At 37.6% G+C, this 18,586-nt stretch overlaps 1 protein-coding gene across 5 annotated transcripts in view; it reads left to right on the top strand.

Moving 5' to 3' along the window:
- Positions 1-18,586, top strand: part of LOC126923888 (poly(rC)-binding protein 3) — a 326,340-nt gene that overhangs the window by 211,558 nt on the left and 96,196 nt on the right. Inside the window, exons 1-2 of one of the 5 annotated variants that reach the window (XM_050737805.1) lie at positions 10,445-10,662; positions 10,895-11,040. The exons of 3 other annotated variants lie outside the window; for them this stretch is intronic. The gene's annotated coding sequence lies outside the window, so the exon portion shown is untranslated. Of the gene's footprint in view, positions 1-10,444; positions 10,663-10,894; positions 11,041-18,586 lie in introns of those variants that run through there. One more of the 5 variants, XM_050737803.1, reaches the window with a different exon arrangement.

Genomic DNA, 18,586 nt, shown 5'->3' with positions numbered 1-18,586 from the left:
GCCTGATTAAACAAGCGATTACATGGTTGCCGGTCAAGGTGCCGGCGGACTGAGGCCGTGGAAGCCTTAAAACCGTGCAGAAGACGAAAAAAAAAAAGAAGAGGAATGGCAGAGGTAAAAAAGAGAAAGAAGCGCGGAGAACAATGGCTTCTGGATGAAAGAGTTTGCAGGCCTTGGGCCATGCGAAGCTTTTCTATTCTCTCCGCGTTTCTTTTCCTCCACCTCTGTATGTCTCAATTTTTACGTATATCTCTCTGTCCGCGTGTGTGCTTGGTAGTGTCTGATATACTCGAAGCTTTCATAGATTTATTATATTAATTATATATAATATATATTACATTATAGATATGTTTTTGTGGCGGAGCTGTTTGTGATCATCTTTTCTTCGTTTCTTAAGATTGTTATCTAACTGATTATAACGTGGATTATGTTAGGTCATCCCATAAGTTCGTGCCGTTTTTCGAGCGGTTATATATGTTAAGATTGTTTACATACCTTTCAGTTTCATGAAAAAATGTAATCCCCCTCTCCGTTGTACAACTTCTTCCCATTTTTCATTATTCCGTCTCTATAAAAGTTCTCTTGTTTTTCTTTAAAATATGAAATGTATATACACAAAGGTCGGCACGAACTTATGGGATGACCTAATAGATTGACGCTTGCCCCCTTTTTGTTATATTCCTTCCTTTTGTTATATTTTGTATATTTCTGTTCCAAGTTGCTGCTAATTACTCGAAATAGGATAATTGATAACTATATTTTTATTTTACCCTCGCCAATTTCCTTGTAAATTAAAAAACGGAAAGCTTTCGCGTCATTCGCTCGTTAAAGACCGAGTCTTTCGGTATCAATCGAATGACAAAGCGTGCAGCGTCAACGAGTCTTACTTCGCCCTTGTCGACCTGCTGGCATTTTTTTATCGGACGTATCCGGGAGGGAAACCCCAGTCCAACTCGAAATCTCGTCGCGGTCGCAGACGCCGCCTCATTTCCGTCAAGCTCTGAACGTCCTTCAGCGGATTTCTCTCTGTGAGGGGTCGTGGAACGAGGGGAGGGAAGCTTTGGCTCCAGCGGAACAGTCGTCGTGTCGGTTTCGTCGTCGTGACGCGGACTAGTGCGTGCACGAACGAGCACTCGTCGTGTCAGGGGTTGAACGAGAAAGAGAAAGAGAGAGACAGAATAGCAGAGCCGTCTGCGTTCGAGGGAGGAAATGGGGAGGAAAGGTGACGAGGTCGAGCTCCATTTCTGGCTTCTCAACCCCGTTCTCTCTCGATCCTCTTCTCGCGGTCAAGTTGCGTGACGTCGGCAGTTGTCTCTCTCCCTCTCTCTCTCTCTCTCTCTTCCTCATTCTCTCTTGCCTTTCGACGTGGGTCAGCTCGAACACCAAGGCTTGAAATTACTCAGCGAAAGGAAAGGCTGACTTCGGGATTCGATGCGGAGGTCTCGAGTCTTCTTCGTTTCTGCTGGCTGTTGGGATAGGTTTTGGAGGGTACGCTTCCGAGGGTTGTTAACCCTTTGTTTTAAGATTCTTTCATTGGCTACGGTACGAATTGGGTGCTTGAGAAAGTGCAGGTACACCGTGATTGAGCTAGAGCCGCGATTTTCACGGACGTTTAAAACATTAAATACCTGGCTATTTACAGTGGCTAGTTATTTGCACGCCATTACACGTATTTGTATATGGTAGTATTTATGTATCAGTTAATCGCATGCAAAAGCATTAAATTTCGTTTCCTCATATACACTGGAAGTTCAAATTATTAGAGCCACCTATATGGATTGACGGTTTCACGTTAGAACAATCTTTGTAACAATTCTTGTTACTCTTTTATGATGCAACGATGTTTCCAAATTGTAGATATACCTGGTCGAGGTTGTTTTATTATTCTCGCACCGTGACTCTAATAATTCGGTCATCCACTGTACCGCACTACTTTCGTACGATCACACAAATTTTACATCATGAAAATGAAATACAGAAAGCGATAGAAAAATGATTCAAAAACGGGTATTCGTAGAAAAAGTACTCACTTTTTGTAGCCACTTTTTCCTTGGGTTGTCAAATGAAAAGAACAGCTGTCCGGTGTGAATGTCTTGAGCCGAATATAATATGCTTTTTGGTGCGCCGCAGAATTTTAGTGTAATTAGTTTACGTGTGCCACGAGATGAAAAAGGTTGAAGATCGCTGAGACAGAATGTCCAAGCGCTACGATTTGGTTCAGATTCGTTGTTTTATGTTTCTGTCTCAATTGGAAGGAGATCGGTGCCGCTATCAACGATTAGAATTAAAGTTGATAAATATAAATTATAATTGATACATACAGATATCATAATTTGTAGGTCTTGAATTTAGAAAAAAAGTTATACGTAATTTGTTTAGGAGTTGCTCTTTTAATTGAAAAATTCTAGCGTAACAGCAACATTATAAACCTAAAATAAGACTGGATTATTAAGAGTGTTTCTACAAAAGGAATTATTTTAATTCGTCTTTTATACAACTTACAGTAAGAATACAACTCCAACGACAAATTTCATTTTTTTTCAGCTTACTGATATTAGAGTTTCTAAAAGTCCATGCAACAGAGAATGCAATTTAAAATACCAATTCTGGTATTGAATTCTCGGCTTCGCCTTCGATTCATATAGAACATTTCCTTCTTCTGAGCCAGAGAGCGCAAATCGTTACTCCTCGAGGACGAGCTTCAAGAAGTCAATAAAGCGAGCGAGGGTCCTCGCTCGTATCCGTCGCGTACGCATAAAGAGACTATAACGAGACGGTGATAGGCACACGGAGAAATTGCATCTTTCCTCTGTAGCCCTTTTTCCGTCGACAAACGTTGTTCGAACGATAAAGATCGAATCTCGTATCATTTCCATTCTAATCTTCCTAATTCTTCTTAAGTGCCAGAGAAATATGAGAACAAATTCAACATATCCTCGATATTCTTATGCGATGTTGAACCAGTGTGCAGTATAGAGATTGGAGAAAAATCATAATCGCAGAATTTTCAATCAAAGAAATTTATATTTTTATTCAGATAGGTTTTTTAATGCAGATATTAATATAAATTTCCTGAGAATTATAGTGGCGGATAGAAGAAAGCTTAAAATTGATATTTATACTAAACATTTTTTACCATATTAATAACAATCGTCCATTCTATTTATTCACTGCTCGTATTAAATATAAATCCATTTTGTAAAATTATGGTGTCTGTTATACTTCTTATTTTATAAACTTTCTTTTGTCTGCCATTGTATTTGGTCATACATACATCGCAGTAATGCTAGTTTATTTCACTACAAAATTTCTGGACTTTTGTTCGGTTTCATGTGACGCAAGGAAGGGAAAGCAAGGGAGTGAAATAGTAGACAATAATTTTGTAGTGCGCTGGCAAGCCTCGAATCAGGTTTAAACCCCAGGATTAGCATTCTTTCAACATACCACTGTGCCGCGGTTGAAGTTAGCCGAGCTTTAACGTAGATAATACAAGAACCAGCCCTTAATTTCAGTAATAACAGTAAACCTCGGAGGACGATAAAATGGCACAATTCATCTTTACAGGAAATTCATTTATAAATTAATTTACGAATAGGTGCGATATTCGTTTAAAATTAACGCAATGGCGCCAATTATAAATAACAAGCGAAATCGATACTGCATGTAATTCAATTATTAACGCGGTGATTTAATTCGTTTTAATATAAAGTAATATCGAAATAATCGCCGGTAATGTCCTTAGCATTTCTCACGTGATCATTGTCCCTTTGTGAAAATCTACATGCTTCAAATTGTTATTTTATTTTATTACGAATTAATGTACCATGTGCCCCGCGGAAACTAATTTTCAAGGTTTCGGGTGTCTAGATATAATATTCATTGTCGATGCGCCAAATTTATAACGTACACGTGTAACACGGCAGAACCAAGTTTTAAACGCGAATTTATATAACCTTCTCCTCGAAGTTGTTGTTGTTTTGCTTTCGAAATCTACAACGCGATATTGTTAAGTTATTAATAAATAACAAAACCGATCCAATTATCCATTTTCGCAAATACCTTGAACTTGCACAATTTTCATTTCGTCGAAATCGTACAAAATCAAACAAACACGACGGAATTACGTCGATAGTACTATCTATGTAGACAATCGAAGTGATACAACATACGTGTCGGTAGAATGTGTCAACCCTAATCCAATGACCGGTTAGAAGCGAAAACATAAACTACTATACTTAAATTACGAATATATTATTACGAACGTAATTTATAAAATCGAAAGTAGATAAAAAATTATTTTCTCTTTTAATAAGTACCTATTTTAACAAGTATTATACTTTATATATACTCTATATATTTATGCATTTGATTGTATTTTTACATCTTCAGATTCAGCCTAAAGACGAAACGAAAGAGATTTCAATCTGGCGAGGCAATTTGATTTAGTTGTTTTAGATGTTAAAAACTATATAAAATATCCAAAATCCTATACTGCAGATATTTTGTAATAATTATTTATAATAAATGTGCTAGACTTTGCACATTTTATGCACATCTTCTATATCTTCAAATTCGTTCTAACGATCAAACGAAAAAGATTTCGATCTGGCAAGGGAATTAAATTAAATTTTTCAAATGTGTATATCTCGCACACGATAGTTTCTCGATCGTTTGGCGCGTTACTGGAAAATATAAGAAACGATACTGGAGGTATACGTACGTTGCCAGTGGTTTCACCGATGACAACGCGTTCGATGGAGAACATCTCGAGAATTGTGTCGCCAAGCATAGATGTATCCCGGTTTCTAACCATTCAGAAAATGTTATACGTTTTACTGGATCCATGGCCATATTGCGACAGCCTCCTGCTTCGATTCCGTCGAAACGACGCGACGTGTGTCTGTTCGATACGTTACAACCGTCCGCGATTTTTCAGTATATGGAACGACCGAGGGGGAGAGAGATACCGCAGCTACTCTCTGAATCTCCGCTATTTTAATTGTATTGGTTTACTGGAAAAGTTTGTAACAATCAACAATTCAACAGTCGATATATTTTATTGTATATATCGTGGAATTGGAGGATGATCATTTGCTACGAATATTATAAAGCGAATGAAATTTAAGTAGAGATTTCTTGAACACCCGAAACAGGTAGTTCTGTAACTTGTAGTTTATTTTGGATATTTTATATATTCTTGGATTTTTTAATTGTTCGTCATTCAATATATTTATTTATTAAATTTTGACACATCAAGATCCTTGGTTACAATAATAAATAATTTTTGCGCCAGTAAATTATTATTATTATTACCTGTAACAACGTTAATAACGTTTACTATCGATCATCTCGTGCAATATTTTACCACGGAACGCAAATAAATTATTAGGAATGCTTTTAATAACGTCACATGCATCATTATTCTTGGTAATCTGGTAAAGTACAATTCTTGGTCGATGGATATTAACATATCGTTAAATTACGTCTTACATTCAAGTTTGAAGTGCGTATGCTATATTCGCTCAAGTACTTTTTAATGAGCTCTTCTGGCTGTTGTTTAATAAAGAGGTTGTTTAATAAATAAAGAGACGTTCGCAAATTATTGTTGAATGGACATTCTTTATTGCCAATTATTTTCAAGTAATCGCTTCTCAACGTTTTATTAACATGTTCGGGTCCTCGGTAATCAAAAAATCCTTGTTAACCACTTATCATGTTACGTCGTAAATATTACCTCTTATTCGACACATATAATCGCAGCAATATTAAAAATGACATTTATTTAAAAGCTTACTTAAGCATCGATACATTATCGTTCTATCGCAATGCGATCTTACTATGCAAACTTTCGCCATGAAAATTCTTCCATCGTATCTGTCAAGCATCATTATACATAGTTAGCGATCTAGTTACAAGGGAGGGGACCGATATAAAAATCGTCATATTCTTTAATTTTATGTATGAAGGAAGTGAGTAAGTATACACGGTATAAAAATGAGCTTGGTATAATATTGACTTGCCTACAAACTTGCCTATGTTTTTACTACTAATTTGTATTCCTACACACTTCATATCTTTCCCATCAATCTTCGATCTACGTAACATATATGTATGAGAGTTTCTGAATAAATTTCGTGCCGTCAAGGTGTGTACTCACACTAGACTCTCTCTCTCTATAGATTATGTTACATTTTCCCAGCGTACAGCCGCCGAGTTAATGCCACGTATTTTCATCGCCACAGTTTAACGCGTTTGACAAGCCCCAGAAACCATCGTCATCAACAAACCACCGTTTCTTCCACGGTACATTTATTTAATCAGCGTACTTGCGCGCGTTTCGTTCAGCCTGAACGCTGATTCCAGTTGTGTACAGAGACTTAAAGCGGCAGTATATTCATCGTCGCCGAGAAAAGTACTTCCTAATGAGCTCGCTCTTTTGCAGTCGGAGCAGAGAAAGCGGGAGGTGGCGGTTGCCGTTGGTCCTCGAGCGTGGTTCCATTGGCCATTGCAAACTGAATTGCCGATAATTGCTTTCCGCACCGCCTAAAATGATAATTAAATTCCTGGTCGCGCTATTACCCATGGCAAGCCATTGTCGTCATAATGGCCTTTCATGGAGCAGCGTAAGGGAAATCGTAGCTACATTTAAGGATGTTCTGCAAACAACATCACCCCTGGCTCCCTCCCTCTTTTGCTAATGAACAAAATGGATACTCTCTTCTCCAGGGCGACACTGGAACGCGTAAAGTAACGTTTAATTAATCGCGCATTTATTGCACGCGTTTTGCACGCTCGACCTCAAATAGTCTGGCCACGGGCGTTTATAGCGAACAGTTGCGCCATACGTCGAAAATTATGAGCTGCCCGAGTACCCGGAATATGGCCGATGTGACAGATTCTGTCAAGCTCGAAAGAAGCGTCGAAATGCACGAGTTTTGATAGTAATTTTGTCATCCGGAACCTCTTGCAGGCTAGTTACGTTATCATAGTAACAAGTTGCAAGCTACGTTTAACGAGTTACGTAATGAAATGAGTAGCAAGTTTCATAATGAAGCAAGTAGAGCTCTGCGAGTGAATTTTGTAAATTGAATGTGAGATGGTGATCCTGTTCGAGGGAAAATTTACAAAAAATGCTTCTAATCTACAATTCGCCGTTAACATGATTTTACGTTAAGCTATAACGAGATATAATGCGAACAGAAGTACGTCGATAAAATGGGAGTAAAAATGTTTTAAGTAGAATGATTGTTCGAGTGACTATTTATCGGGATAAAATATCGTATTGAATAAGAACAAGGTTATTAGAATAATAATTATATATTTGAATAATAATTAAACTACAAGGCTAATCTATTCGTTAAATCGGATTCCACTTTATGAATAAACGTGGAACGAGATACACTGAACAACAATTGGTATACAGCTGAAACAGCATCGAGGAACGAGTAAAAATTGAAATTCTTTCCCAATAAAGATATTCGATACTTACTTCGTTAAAACGTACTACATACTAAAATATCTAAAACGAATAAAAAGAAAGGAATAAAAAACACGATAAAAATCTCATTTAGACTACTATATATTTTGAAAGTGTTGAAGCTCACTGTAACGTGCGACTAAAATCCCCCCATAAAATACCACGGAGCTCTCTCTGCAAACTCCTTCTACGACAAGAATAACAGCATTTCGCGAAGCGAGAAGCGGTTCCGCAATCGGACTTATTATTTTACCCGCTCATCGAAGAATTTGTGCTCGAGCGGCCCTCGATCGGTGGAAGCTCGTGAAACAAACGTTTCCTCGAAAGGAGTCGGAGAGAAAATTCACTCGGCAAATCGTGCAAAGTGTTTACCAGGGACGATTGGTCCTTGCCGGATAGAAACGCGGCGGCTAAGGGTCGCAAACCCTCGGCAGACTCCGCGCGCGTTGTTATTGTTCAACAAGCTTATCGATTTGTCACCAGTGGCCCTTCCCATTATATCCTCTAAACTTGACGTATAAACGGCCATTCTCTCGCGTTCTATTACGTGACCGTCGAGCCAGGATAAAGAGAAAGGATCCCTCTTAATCGCTGAAACGCGATACAACGCGCAGCTACGCGGCCGACTTGCGACGCGCGATACGAGCATTGTGAATCGCAAGGAATTGTTCGGCTCGCGAGTTCATTTCCATTGACATTGTGCTTGCTCAGAGGAAACGCGTCCCCTTCTGTATCGATCATGGGACGATTCAATGAAAACGGGATGTTTGATGCTTTAAAGCGAGATTTAGTATGCGTTACTCTTGCCTGAACTTCGAACGAGTTGTTTGATTATATATACATATGTATCTTGCTACGAGAAGAGGGAATCATTGCTAAAAGGTCAACCTGTCATGAATTGGTTCTTTAAGTGATATTGCAAAATAGCTATGAATATAATAACAATTGTTCTGCATAATATGTAAATTAACGTAAATTCAGATTTTATATAATACTAAGAAGAACGATATTTTTAGTAATAAGTTATGTGCGGTACTAAAACGTTTATAAAAATTCTAAGCCAAATCCTATTTCGATACCGCCAGACAGAAGTGAAACTATCTATCTATGAAGAAGAATGACAGAGTAACATAGGAGAACTATGAGAAGAAAAAACGGAAAGTTATTAAGCGATCTGTTTTTTATAAGCCGATCTCACGATTAGAAGATCCTAATTATAATCAGCTCGTTATACTAGTCGCATGATTATAGCGTGGATAGAATAACAAAGTACCATTTCTCTTCTTGTATGTATATCAGAAATAACTTAAACAATCAAGATCTTTCAAAAAAAGCCAATCAATATTTTCAAGTTTATTTGATTACTATCTATCTACACGTGATTGCCCGAAACAAACCGTAGAACCTAGAGCACCCAAATTGATTGAGCAATCAATTCCAAAAATAGTTAGTCGCGGGTCGCTCACTACGAACTTCCAGTTCGCTGACAGTCGGAAACAAAAAAGAACAGCCATGAAATACGACGTCACGGTTGGTCTGGACGTGCGAGGTCAAGATTTCTCATTCATCTTCGACCATTCTGTCTGAATGGCCACGTGTTCCCACCTTTCATTATCAGCTTCGATTCGACAACGTACAACACTTTCGATGAAAAAAAAAAAAAACTGAATGGCGACGAAAATTGTATCGTGTGCCGAATTCAACGATCAATTGTGTTTCGATCGGAAAATCAATCAGCTGTACAGAGATCGCGCTACGATTAGCGATAACTAATAATTCAACGAAACGATTTTCCACGGTGATTGTTCGTAGATGAGATTTACAATAATTATTATGGACATTGATTCGTGTCGATTATCGTAGACGTTGATTTTCAGTGGAATTGCACACCATTGCAATTACACGGTGAAATTAACGCCATAGAGGTGCAATTTTAATATCATCTGTATTGACAATGCATCGCAAATAGAACTGAACCGCCCGTTTGCTTCTATGTTTATTTGAACGCGTTATATTATGTTATGCGATACAGGAATATGGAAGGCGATCCACTTTTCACTGTTAGCGAAAGAGTATAGCAAACAGCGAGCAACACTCTGATATCTGTATGCTATCGATTATTGTCTTCGATTTAAACAATGTTACCAAAGTACGTGATCCGTGAATTTTGCAGGAATAGCTTGGAATCGATAAAATGTTTCCTCTTTGCTTTTTAAGTAATGAACGTATCGAAATGGGAGAAAATATATGTTAAATAATTTGTTGTTCATGGCATGGAATATTTATAAATTGTACATGAAATTTCACCTGCGCAGTGTTTCTAGCAAACATCGTTCCATAAAAAAGATACGGTTTGAGCTTCTCTTAATACATCTTCAAAAAACGGGAAACAATTCTTCCTGCGATTTATAACAATTTATCGTAATTTAATTAATATAGAACAAAAAAATATAGAAGTATAAATTTGTTTTTAATATTTTCATACATACAGCTGTTGTAAAAATCTTTTATGGATACGTTACTTTACTACATTTAAATTTCATCGACATAACCGTGATAATCGTGTCACAACAACAATAATAGAGCTGCAATAAGTTTCATATAATATACATAATACATCGGTAGTCTTCTCCATAATAAATATTTAAATACTTTCACGAGTCACTGTATGCGTAATAACTTTATAATACAGCACATGCATTTAATTTAATTCCCCACTTCAACCAAAGATTTGAGTCGACAGAATGATTCAATACCACACACTGTTATCGTAATGCGTTATAATTTGACATAATAATGTCCCGACTATAACCAACTGAAAGAATCAACGTTCGAATTTAGCGCGCGCTGTAGAGGCAAGCGGTAAAGCTGTCACGCTATTGGCCAGCCAATGGCGTGGCTGCGTTGCGCATAATACCGACAGACGTCGCTCGGTGGCGCTGATGTCGTACAGCGAACACGCAGCAGCGGCGCGCACAGCGCCGCTCATCGACGGAATAGAGCGAGACCGGACGTGAGAGAGAACGAGGCAGACTCGTTCGCGTTCCGCCGAGGTGGTGCAGTTTTCCAGTGTCGCGTAGAGTGTAGTGTTTTTCTTCCTTTCCCCCGTTTCCGAGCATCGAGTGTTGTGTGCGTCACGGTGAGGCGAAGCAGACCCATCCCCCATGATCGAGGAGTGCATTTAGGTAATTAAGAATTTTCTCATACGGCCGCGCCCCATTAAAATGCGATCCTCGTTCCCATCGGGACGCCTCGCAACGAGGAACCGACTACGGTGCGCCACCATAGCGCACACGCCGTGCCGGTGTTATTACCAGTCCGCTACGTTTCTTTGAAATTAGTTGAAAAATTACGTGCTAGACTATGTCGCGGCGAGTGTTTCGTGAATAATTACGATCGTCGTTTTTTACCTCGTAGATCGTGTGTGTTCGCGGTATCGTACGCAAGGTGTGCACGGAAGTAAAAAAAAAGCACGGTGCCGCCGGGAGGGAGACGACAATTTGCAGCGTGGTGTGACGCCGCGTCAATGTCGATTCGTGTTGTTCGAAACGGTCGTTCCGAAGGTTCGTAAGCAAAACGGAGTATGTATATACACGCGGCTCTCTCCCTTTTTTCTTCGCTGTGCGCGCGGACAACGTGTGCTACGTAGAGATACGAAAATAATGGTGCGCTCTCTATGGTACTATCTTATCGCCGAGCTCGACAGTGGCAGTGAAACAGTGTTTTCGTTGGCCCCGCGTGTATCGTCTTATTTTCTTTCTTTTCGTATTTATTTCAGTATGTATATAACGTTGATAGCCAACACGACAATCGTAATTTGATCACGACACATGTAACGTAAAGGCGAACACACACACACAGCGTGGAAGATAGGAAGCTGGTGCTGGCAAATCGAACGATCGGTTCTTTTCCCCCCTACTCCGGATATTAACGAAAGAGGGAGATGTGAAATACAGAGCGAGATACGTAGAGAATGAATGGTCCTGTATGTGTACGTGTCTACGTGAGCGTGTAAGAGAGATAGACAGTCCTAGGCTCGCCATTGGTTTTCTCCCGTGACTGTACCGCTTCTGGTCGTCGACTTGTATCTGCGTACCTTTTTCCACGCACTCGATGCGCGCCACATATGTATATACTGCACCGCGTGCTACTGTCTCTCCGAAACAATGCTGGTTTTCGCTCCACGCTTTCGGTACCGAAAGTGAACGATACCATTAATAACCGTAGAAGTCTTTAAACGTGCTCTTCTGGTAAACAATTTCAACAATTACGTATGTTTTTACACATATTACGGTTTGAACATTAATTTTCGTCTAATTGGATTTCATATAATAATTATATATACATTACGATGATAAACGTTTATCGTTGTATGAATGCTAAACGATGTTTTAATTAGCCATATTTAATTTTCACGCTCGCGGAGGAAATAATACGTATAATATACGTTTACCTGCAAAATGGCATCGTAACGAGGAACGTTTTTATTTCATTTTTTTTTTCTATATTACGGTTTATCTTCGAAATTCATAGTGCACAAATCACGAGTTAAGCGAAATAACTATCGCGGCGTAAAACTCGTTGGGCGTTGCATTTATGGAAAAGCCGGTTCGCGTGTTATATAAAGACTCTCGGTTCGTTTGTAGTGCGAATCAACTGTCGGTGAAAGAGGGAATTTTGCACGAATCAGTGATAAATTGACTGTAGCTCCGTTTCTTTTCGTAACATTAGAATATTCGAATTTCTCATTGTGACTCATAATTCTTAAACATTATTTAATACAAAAGAAAACAGAATGATAACCCTGCTGTTCGCCAAAAGTTTTCTTCAAGTTTGTTTCTTGGGGATATGGCCCGGTGAAGGAAAATATGGAATTTTGAAAATATTATAATACTTGTGTGAGTAATATTATTTGTTATGTATATATAGAACAAAAATGCTTTTATGTATTGACAAATATAACATCTTTTGATAATGGTATCGAATGAAGAAAATATTAATCACTCCAATAGTCGATTATAAAATATTACATCTAAGAAAGGATAACAATAAAGGATAACAATGATTTTTTTTTAAATAACTTCATTTATTCAGGAATGCAAGATACATAAAAGATGGACGTATCCTACAGAAAAGAACAGCAGGGTTAAACGAATCTGCAAAAATTCACCGCCATAAACTCCACAAATTGAAAATAAGAACTGATGATGTTACACTGCTTTTTTTCTTATTTTCAAATTTACTTATCGCGTATTACGATTCATAACTATGACAATCGCGTTCAAGCAGTCGTTCAGTAGCGGAGCAAACGTGTAGATTAACAAATGGTGACGATTCCACGCACCGGATCCTTGCGGATTATGGACGAATAGTGTGATTGCACGAAATTAGTCGCAGCGGATCGTCCGTGAACGTTATGCAATGTCTGGTGCAACGACCTGCGTTACATTGGAAAAACGAGGGTTTTACGGACAAAGCGGGAAGAGTCTATCGCGCAAGGATCGGGCGCGTGTTCGCCGGTTTCAAACGATTGGACCATTCGCGTTCGTTAAGTCGCACACAAGCAAAACGCGCGTGCGTATAACGGAACGCAGATTGCACTAAATTCCACAGTCCAATTGCATTGCGGACAGCAGCAGAGCGAAACGGTCACAGTCGCCCTAGTGTATAGACGCGTGGTCGATTAGAAAGACAGCGAAGGCTAAATATAGTGCGTTCGCGTTAACAGAGAGCTTTTCAATTTGTTAGTCGGATATACATCCCCCGTTCATGAGCATCGGAACAATTCTGTGTTTCGTTTAACACGTGGTAATTGGTTCAAATTGGTTCGGCGGAATGATTAATCAATCACATTGTTAAGTTCACAGTGGCTCACGAAAGTATTGAAACATTTGTAGATACATTTAATGAACATTATGTGTTTTATTGCGTTTAATTCCTTTCTCGTTCATTTTCTTCTTCACAGTTTTCCTTGGCAAGATAGTCAATTAATTTAGAGTAATTATGAAGTAAATAGCATATCAGGTTTCTTTTGTTCTGCACGTTACACGAAACATTCTGAAATTTCATTAGAATTGTAACGAGCCTCTATCTCTATTATGGTAGACATACATGTGTATGTCTGTCATAGACATATGTACGTAGAGATATAGAGAAACGATAATACACGTGGTATGATAATAGCAATGACAAGAAACAGATAATATTTATCACCCGTGTTTATAAATACAAAGAGCAATGGAAAAAGTAGTTCATCAAGTCGAAACTCACAGTTAGTAACGTGTACTCCAGACTAATTTTCAAAATCGTTTGTCTCGAAAAATTTCCTTTCTCCATTTCCCATTTATTTTTTCACGAGGAGTCACTCCATGCTCGGCTGTACCATTAATTACTAGATACACCCTGTATATCTGGCGATGAGTCGACGTCATTAGGATCTATGGTACTTTACTTGTTCTGCAGATTTTTTTATGAATAAGAGTTTGAGATGAAATTTGGACCGCGGACGTATTTTCATTAATCAAGTCTTCAATTGAAAAGGTGATGGACAGATTAGGGGAGAGACACGATATTTATGACACGAGTGGTTGATACGTTGGCGTGTCTCGAATTATTCAAATCGCATATTTATTTACTTTAGCCATTCAATTTTTATTCTTCTTTTTTTCAATCTGGTTACCTCTTATTCCTCTTGGAAATTAATCTCGATGTGATTATAAAGTTAAATTGAGTTGCTCCAATTTTTTTCTCATCTCTTTTTCTTAATTGCACTTGTATTGCCGGAGAGAATATGTACTTGTCAAAGACAGGTCTTTTGAAATTTTATTTTTAATTTGAGTAACGAATATCAGATAGAAGTTTATTATTTCGAAGTTATTTCGCCATGAATCAAATGGTGCCTAATTCTTTTTATTCTTTTGTCGTTCATCTTGTTCATAATTTTCGTTGGAAAGGTAGGAAATTAATTTCCAATAAATGTGAAATAAATATATTATAGTGTATCAAGTTCGTCTTAAGGTTTCTTTGATTACTTAACTGCCGCACGGACGTTCATTAAATATAGTCTAAGTTAAATATTCTCGATTAACGCGTACATTGTGCAATCGTTCGTTATCGTACAACAGATGCATTATTATCGACGATCGATAAGGATCGAATAATCCATTATCCTGATCTAGCAAAAACTCGTTTATGCACATGGTAGTTAGGATCTAACGAGCAAAAATACTTGTCTTTAACCCACGTTTGCATGTTTTTATCTGCGTAGCAGCGTCAGTGCCATCTGTCAATGACACGGAAAATTTATTGAATCGAAAAAAGCCGTATCGTTCGACACATCAATATTACATTATCCACGCTTGTTCGAATCGTTGCTCCAAGTTTCATTGATCACGAGGATATGTTTTAACCAAAGAATGAACGTGCAGTAAATGTCATGTAACGCGTAGTAAATACGTGTTGCTACAATGGTTTTCAATTATCAAATGCTTTAAAGCAGTGTTGGAAATAAAAATAATTTCAGGAAAAATTGTGAGACACAATTTTAGGTTATAGAATGTGAAATATTGAAAACAGAAAGCGAGCACGTGTAGTGCGTTAAGCTCAACATTAAATAGCCTGTAATAAACATGTAAAAGATGCAAGCTTGCAATAATTTCCAAATTTCACGTTGCAAACAATTATGAATTTCAGTGAAGCGCATCGAAAGTCCTAACATATTTAAAATGTCTCGTGCTTGTAATATTTCTTTTCTCAAATGAAATTGCTTTAACAAGAGTTGATTTGGTAATAATTCGTTGCAACATATCTCTCGAATTACTCCAATCAACGTATATATTAACCGTGTTAAATCGTATTAAAGATATTTTACATTTTGTGCAAAATCTTCTCCGTCGATTCGAATTTGGCGCGCTTAGTATCAACCAATATTTCCTATTTGCCATATTCCCAAGCGACGTCCATTTCATTAACCATCTTTGCCCGGAATCTCATCAGAAGAGAACACACGTTAAAATCGAGAAGCGATCTCATTGAAAAGATCTTGCGTCGGAGCGGGCTGTATAGCCGACGGAAAAGTGGAGCATCGGTCAATATTACGCGCGCGCAAGTAATATCGCGTAACGTGTACACCGCGTTATTGCGCGAAAATCCTCGGTTTGCCGTTAAAGAAAAAAAGATGCGGAATACCGTTCTCCGGATCGATATATCGAGGCGACGACGTTGAGAAAAAGGCCTGACCGAGATATAACCGTGACTCTTAGCTCATATGATCGCGTGCAAAGAGACCAGTGTCTCTTTGTCGAGGCAAAGTGTTTTCGCTACGTGTGTCTGTACACGACACGCAGCAGTCGGACGTGCCAAGCGCGTTCGCAACGAACAGAGCAAGAAACCTGTCTAACGCACTTTTAGCAGCGCGCGCGCGGCCCATGATACGATGGAGTGGGGGGTGTCGAGCCAGGGGTGCAGCATTGAACGCGGGAACCCCTTTCCGTTATTAGAGAACGTTGAATCAAGCACGACCGGTTTCCGCGTGTACTGGGTGATTCATTAGAAACGGATCAACGGTCGTTTCGTTTGTCTCGTTAGAAATAAGGCGGGAAAATAGTTTCAGGCGTTGAGCGAGGGAATGATTGTTTAGCCAGAATGAAGACTAAAGGGAACCTAAACTTTAGAAAGAATAAAATTCTTTATTTCTATATGACGGATAAATTTTTATGTGCGTCGTAATTTAGATTTATTTTATCCTCTGTACTGGAGCGGAGGATCAGTTACGTGTGAATAGGAATTTGAATAGCTCTTTTTCGTTGTTGCGTTAGAAATAAAGTGTGAAGCTTCAAACCTCGAACGAAGGACTATACTGATTGTTTAGCCAGAATGAAGACCAAAGGGAACCTAAACTTTAAGAAGAATGAAGTTCCATGTGAGGGATAAGTTTTCATGCGCGTTTAAATTTAGGTTTAATTTGTCTTCTTTACTTGAGTGAAGGAACAACTACGAGAGAACAGAAATTCGAATGGTTCTTTTTTCTTCTTTCCTATGTTTTTCCTTTTTTCGTAAATGTTCCGTGGGAATTAATAAAGTGTATGTGATTATTATGTAGAGCGTCTCATTTTCTAATAAAACGATTTTTTTGTCAGATTCGTTTCATTTGTATAGTATCACGCTTTTGTAGCGATACTACTAAATGATAATAACTTTCGGTTTGATCAGTCATTATGTAAATAGTATCATAAATGTAAGGATGTGTATCCACTGTATATAAACTATTTTTAATTTAAATTCGTCTCACTCTTTACACTATGTTAAAGATATTATTGCGAATGATTTTAACGCTATTGTAAAGTGAATTCAATCGGAGTAATTTCATTTATTTGATAATTTCAATCTGAACAATGTCTCTATTTTTATCGTACCTTCTTTCGGGATCATTTACCTAACAGATTATTTACATACTTGGAAGTTAGAATAATTATTACCACGAGAACATTACGCTGTATAATGGAATTAGAAATGATAATTTATGGACAGACTCTTAATTGAATAATACTATTCATTTATGCAGTGTCCAGATAACAATTTAAGCAACCTGCAGTTATATATTAAATGCCGCAAGTGACGATAAATCGTGAATGTCCGAGTCGATAAAATATATCTTTATATACTAAACGACGGTTACGATATGCACAATCCCTGAAATTTTCATATGGAAAATAAAAATAACAACGATATTAGTTAAATCTACGAATTATTGCTCATTCGCTGGTTTCTCAGTAATCGATCCTCGTTGACGTAATCGAGTAATTAGAAAATGAATAAATGAAAAATTCAATCTTGGAAATCCACTATCAACGCGCATGATAGCATCTCGTTGATGATAGGTGAATCTTTATTGGAAATTAATCTTTAATGTATACAGAGTTTCATTAAAAAAGATAGCATCTAGACATTTTCAATTTTATTCGTACGTCCTTCTCATATGTTATGTTCATTACAATAACAACGTTTAAAATTTAATATAGTTAACATAATATAATTATTGTAGGTACCTAAGATACCTACATATATACGATATAAATATACATACACTTAATACATTATTCATTGTATACGTGCATCGTGAGTCAGCTTTAATGAATTATACTTTACGATTATACTTTACAATTTCACGATGAATATATCGGAGAGCTCAACAGTTCAAACAATAATTTAAATTACTAATAGGCAATTGTCTTGACACAGGGTGGAGAAATTAGAAATGCAGGATTTTTTAAATATTTGTTATTGCCTTAGAATTATTATACCTCGCCATGTTTATTCATTGCAAAATTACAAACGTTTGAAAATATTGAATATTCTGTAAAATTTTATTGACTATTTCTAGATAGAAACAAATTCCATTTTGCGATTGATTCACCGCATTGTGATTCATCATCGTAAACAGTAGAAGTAAATACCAGCATCAAATTACTGTTAGAGCAATTTGTCAGAAAGGAAACCTTCCTTCAACATGGAGGAAAAACGTTTCGGTATTTCCGTCCTTCTAAATGCAGGTACCGATCTTAGTGCTTTGTCGCTTAAAATGACAATAAAATTTTACCCGAGAATTTAGACACACGTGCTGTTTGTCACGAATTTATCAGTATCTTAGCACAAAAATGAACAAGTGAATCTTAGTGTAAAATTTCTACTTGAAGCACGCTAATAACAATAAATAGAAAAATTCCGAAAGTTTTATTTAGAAAGGAAATCGAGCGAAGCGAAACGGTTAGAAAGTTAAATGGAAATAATAGTTCTTGAACAAATATCTAAATGTGCTCTTCTGTCAAAAGAGCGTCAAGCAATTACAGTTATTTTCTTTCAATGGTAATATTGGCTGCATGGCGCTTCATTTGATGATATCTTCAGTTCTAATGGAATAGCATAAATTTCGTTTCACTATATATTTACTGCATATCGAAGCTGGATTGTCCTTCGAAATGGCTAGTGTAGTTCCTTTCTCTGTGTCATGGTTGCTGTTGATCCAATTTGTAACCGATGCTAAATTTGTTCAAATGTCGCTGTTAGTATTAGCTCGTTTGAAAAATTACATCGGTTTGTGTTTTATTTTTG

The sequence above is a fragment of the Bombus affinis genome, chromosome 14 (assembly GCF_024516045.1).
Source record: "Bombus affinis isolate iyBomAffi1 chromosome 14, iyBomAffi1.2, whole genome shotgun sequence".
NCBI lineage: Eukaryota > Metazoa > Arthropoda > Insecta > Hymenoptera > Apidae > Bombus > Bombus affinis.
This window is presented reverse-complemented; position numbering and strand designations above follow the sequence as displayed.